The sequence below is a fragment of the Plecotus auritus genome (assembly GCF_963455305.1).
Source record: "Plecotus auritus genome assembly, chromosome: 6".
Lineage (NCBI taxonomy): Eukaryota > Metazoa > Chordata > Mammalia > Chiroptera > Vespertilionidae > Plecotus > Plecotus auritus.
The window spans coordinates 171485425-171490847 of NC_137773.1; the positions used below are offsets into that span (position 1 = coordinate 171485425).

The following is a 5423-nucleotide window of genomic DNA, read 5'->3' on the forward strand; positions in this document are numbered from 1 at the left end:
CCATGTCATGGATTTACTGGACAAACTGGGCCATGGGCCAAGACTTTCCCATATTCTGGATTTGGCCGGTTGCTTTCGTGTAGTGTCATTTATCTGTAAACTGATAGTTAGATGTAGAAGCTTTATTGGGTTTAGATTCAATTTATTTGGACAAGAATAGGTGGTTAGATGCACTAACTACTTATTAGACCATATCATGCAGTGTATAATGTCTGGTTGCCCTATTTTTGATGGTGTCAAAGGTTGGGCATGGGTTCAAGGTCTCAGCAATACGTTTCGTTGCTTTTCTTCTCAGGCTGGTGGGTGCAACGTTTCAAGGGTCTTTATCAAGTACATGGCAGTTCTCAGAGGATCTGGGCTCTGTGCAGGGGGCTCGTCCAGCTCGTTCGCCATCACCTTTTTTTTTTTTTTTTTGGAATTTCAGCCTCCAGCCTCTGAGGCCTATATTTGGGTCTGATAGTCTCTTGGTCTAGAGTAATTTTTAGCTTATACAGATTCCTCTGGCCCCAGATTCTCTCTGTTTATGGCAGCATTTCCTTACTTATTTGGACTTGTATTAAAAATTCATTTGTATTATAGTTGTGCTATACATATCAAAGCTCCCAATCAGCCAGGTAGAGGTTTCTCAGTATGAACAGTAATACTACTGCTATCAGCAGATACAGTGGGGTGGGGCCACTAACATGGCTCAGCTCAAAGGTTCTCAAAAGTACCATCACAGGGTCTCACACCTTCACCACTGTGGGTGTCCCCGGCCACCATTGCATTTAAGTTTTCCTGGGACATTCCCGGGTAGAGTTGAATGGAGCAGGGCGCTCAGACAGGGATGGAACGAAGTCCCACTGTGGTGGGTTTTGCTCCTGTGAGAAATCACCAGGTGGAGGACTGATGCAGCCCAGGTGAGATTCTGCCCTGAGAGGTTCTCCTGGAGCTGGCGGGACCTTCAGCAGGTGAGACCTCAGCCTTCCAGTGGTGCCCCGCACAGTGGTCCTGCAAACACAGCTTCGGGGGCACCATTCCCATGGAACACAGCCCTGGAGTTGAGCAGCGAGCAACCCACACAGCCGAACAGTGGCCGGGGCCTGGCGAGGTGCACAGGCCTCCCGGAGCTGCAGGGTTCTCCTCACTCCCCACTTCTTGCCTTTTTGTCTCCGTAACTTCTACAGGATCCACTTCCAAGCTTGGAGTTTCCGGTGTGCACCTCCTGAGCCACTCCCCATGCATCTCTGGGACTGTGTGAGGATGAAGTTCTTCCTTCCTTTAGGGACCGTGACCCAGTTGTTGGATGCAATTGATTCTGTCTCCAGTACTGATGGGCCATCAAGGTTATTCAGGTAGATAGAGATAGAGATAGAGATAGAGATAGAGAGAGAGAGAGAGAGAGAGAGAGAGAGACATAGATATAGAGAGAGATAGAGATAGAGATATATGAATTCATAAATATAACATAGCTTTTTGCGTCTGGGGCTCGGGGTGGGTCGGTAGGAACGCCTAAAGGTAGGCACAGTAATTAGCTCCTTTTTAAGGATGTGGAAGTTGGAGCTTAGCGAGAGTAGGTGATTTAGCCAAGGTCACCAGCTAATGTGTGTAAAGGAGACTCCTGGCTTGTCTGACCCCACTATGGTGGAATGAATGGTGTACTATTTGGTTAGTGCTTTCTAGTGAGGGAGGCCAGTACAGTACATTTATGAGGTATACCTTATACATAAAATGCACAAATCTTAGGTGCTTAGTTTGGTGAATTTTAATGTGGAAACACCACCTAATTCAGGATATAGAACATTTCCTTCACTCCGGAATGTTCCCTTGTACCTCTTCCCAGGATTAATCATTATTCTGACGTCTGTTACCATAAATACGTTTGCCTGTTCTTGAACTTTATATAAATGGAATGGCTCAGGCGGCTCTCGAGGGTGCCTTCTTACTCTAGGGAATGAGTGTGTGCGTGCTAGTGCATGCCGTGTCCAGCTGAGTCTTGTTTATCCTCAGTGACACACCGAGAGAAACCCAGGCATAAGGGACACGCACTGGGAAAGCATGTGCTGAGTCATGGGTGTCTTCTAGACCTCCAATGACCAGGTGTGGGATAAGGCCTTCTCTCAAGGGAACTGGCTGCATTTGTATTTGCTGTGGGCGTGATAAGGAGAATCGTTACCTTGGTGAACTTTCTCTGTTTAATCACTTCCATCCCTTCATCACCTTAGATGTGCCTGTGGACACAAAATGGACTCCTCCCCTGGGACAGCACTGGTGAGTCAGGATTTCATCCCATTGGATCGGAAGGCAGACGGCGGTGGGTACGGAAACGCTACGCTTTTGAAGGATGAGGGCATCCCTGTGTCTCTTATCTCTTTATCGCACTGTGCTGGGTGGAAACACCCCCAACGGAAAACAAGAACTGCTCGCTGCTGGTCCTGAATTGGGCAGGAGGAGTCTTGCTTTCCCCCTTTCTTTTCTCTCCTCTTCCATTGTTGTTACCGTAAGTGTTGGTACAGGCAGAAAGCGAAGTGCTGCCTCTTTCACGGGCTGCCTCATCCCTCATGTTGTAAAGGCAGTGTAACCAGGAGATACAAATCGGGCATTGCCAGCCACTAGTTGTGCGATTCACCCTTTCTCTGCCTGCACTTCCTCAGCTGCAGGACGGGGACAGGCATCGTACCCATGCCACAGGGCTGCTGTGAATGAGCTGCACATTGCTGTACACAGACAGAAGTTCCTATACGGTGCTTGGCTTTTAACAAGCTAGCGGTAAAGACAAACCATTGTGCTTATGGAACAGTGCTTGGCTCTTCATGCAAATAGTTGTGGCTTGAAAAAAAAAATGATTGGCTCAGAAATATAAAAGGAAAACTGCAAAGTAAAATCAACAAATATTAAATAACTTTCGTGGAAGGGACATTTACAGCTCACGAACAGCCCTGGGCTCCCTGCATTTCCTCATTCCCTTGTAGTTAGGTAGGGCCTTGCGGTTGGTTTGGGCCATTGGGGATGACTGGGAGTGGCCTCTGTCCCTTCTAGGATGGGGCATTTTAGAGCCAGCGTGTGACTCCCCACATACTCCTTCCCAGTTATGGAGACTGACGAAGTCATGTGTTCTCACTGGGGCAGCTTCAAGGTGGCGATGCTTTCTGAAGTCTCAGTTCCCACGTGACCACGTAGAGCTAGCACCTCCAACCCCACTGGACAGCTAGTGAGTCAGAAATAAACTTGTGTTATGTTAAGCCACTGAGATTTTAGAGATTGTTTGTTATCTCAGCATAGTCTAACCCAGTGGTCGGCAAACTCATTAGTCAACAGAGCCAAATATCAACAGTACAACGATTGAAATTTATTTTGAGAGCCAAATTTTTTAAACTTAAACTATACAGGTAGGTACATTGTTATTAACTTAATTAGGTTACTCCTAAGCTGGCCTTTGCTAAAAATTCAAGGGGCCAAAGAGCCGCATGTGGCTCGCGAGCCGCAGTTTGCCGACCACTGGTCTAATCCAACCTGACTAATACAAGTGCCTACTTAATGTAACATGCCAACCATTCAATTATACTCAACCTAACCTGACTCTTCTTTAGTTGTATATAAATTATATTGAACCAAGTCACCACAATAGAGACCTTAATTTTGTTTACTAATGTATGCCAAGTTCCTAGGACAATGTAAATATTCAATAAATGATTATGATACAGGTTTATTATAAAGGATTTGATAAGACTATAGGTGGGGCTTTCAATAGTGTGACTGGTCAGGACATACAAAGGTCTTCAGATAGCTCAGATGGGTTTGGATACAACCAGGAATGCTGGTTATGATACATATTGATGAGATAGAACTCTGATAGACTCAAAAGTCCAGTTCATGCCATGAAGGAGACTAAATGTGGATGAACCACATTTCATCCTCCAGGCCTTTCTCATGTGCTTCCATTTTTAGGTTCCTCTGTCTCCTCTTGTTCTTTGTAGAAAAGGGGAGATAACTGCATTCCCCGGAATAATATAATTTAAAAATTGTTCCAGAGCTAAGTCAGAAGATGTGATGTGTAGCCTTCTGGTCTAGCCTTCTAACTTTTAAAATTTTAATTTTAACTGGCAGCTATTATGTGGCTTTTAAATATAGAAATGTCAAGCTCTAAAACCTTCACAGTTAAGATGACTTTGGTAATTATACTGACAGCACAGATATTAGCATGAACTCAATACCAAAATAAATCAAACCATGGATAACGGGAATCAAAGAAGACAGTCAGTAAGACTAAAGAGGTGAATATATTTGGGCTCATCTTTCTTTGAGTTCATTTTTATTTTGAAATTGTAAACCTACCTTGCTCATCTGATATAAAAAAAAGTTAATAATTATTAACTTATTAAAGTTAATAATCCCAATACACAAACAAAAAGACAGAGACGTGCAGACGGAATTGGGACCTTCTGCTTCAGCGAGATCATGTTTCTCCAGCATCACCTCAATGAACAGGGAGACCGGGTCTGTACCCTGAGGAAGTTTGATCCTATGGGACAACGACCTGCTCGGCCCATCCTGCTCGGTTCTCCCCAGATGACAAATACTCTCAACACCGAGTCACCATCAAGAAACGTTTCAAGGTGCTGATGACGCAGCAACCGCGCCCCGGACTGTGAAGGTCCCTTAAATTTCATGTCTCTCCTGCCACCTGCGACCCCTCGGAGACTTCCGAAACCAAGCTTTTCAGTCTGTGAGCCTTGAAGCCTTCTTCCCACCCTTGCTCTTTGGAATCGGTGTCATCATTACCTTAGATCATGCTTGTGTGAAGCAATCATGGTAGCACCCCCTTTAAAGAAAACAAGTTTGAGTCTGCTTTTCATATTTTGACTGCCACGTTATTAAGATGATTTGAAAGAGAAAAAAAAAAGAAAGAAAGGAAGGAAGAAAGAAAGAAAGAAAGAGAAAAAGAAAAGAAAAAAATTATGATGGGCCAAAGGAAAGACATTTGAAAAACCAATGAAAATAAGAAATCTGGGGAAATTAAAAATATTCCATCCTTTATTCTTATAACAAAGATAGAATGATGTAACCATATCCAAACATTGAAAATAATTTTTACTATGTTTTTATATTTTATTGCCAGATGCTGATTTTTGTTTGTTTTGGTGAACTGGGAGTACACATCATTTATTCATGTTTTTCTATCGGGTTGCTCATCTTTTAAATATATTGCTTTGAAAGGTAAAAGATTAAAATTAAATTTTGTGTCCCTCTCTACCTATTTAGAGGACTTGACAATCCTATGTTATTTGTTGGAGGATTCAGAGATAGATAGAGCAAAGAAAAGGGAGAGATTAAGAAGTAATATAAGAAAAATCCCCAGACTTGGAGAAAAGTAATGTCCAAATTGAAAGTGCTAAGTTGAGTACCCAGCACAAAGGATGAAAAAGGAGGCAAATGAGACACTT

At 43.5% G+C, this 5423-nt stretch overlaps 1 pseudogene across 1 annotated transcript; it reads left to right on the forward strand.

Annotated features, from left to right (window-relative positions):
* The first annotated feature begins 4437 nt into the window (after positions 1–4437).
* On the forward strand, positions 4438–4631 carry LOC308251918 (H/ACA ribonucleoprotein complex subunit 3-like; annotated as a pseudogene). The gene has a single exon. The product of its transcript is annotated as an H/ACA ribonucleoprotein complex subunit 3-like (transcript).
* Positions 4632–5423: the final 792 nt, after the last annotated feature.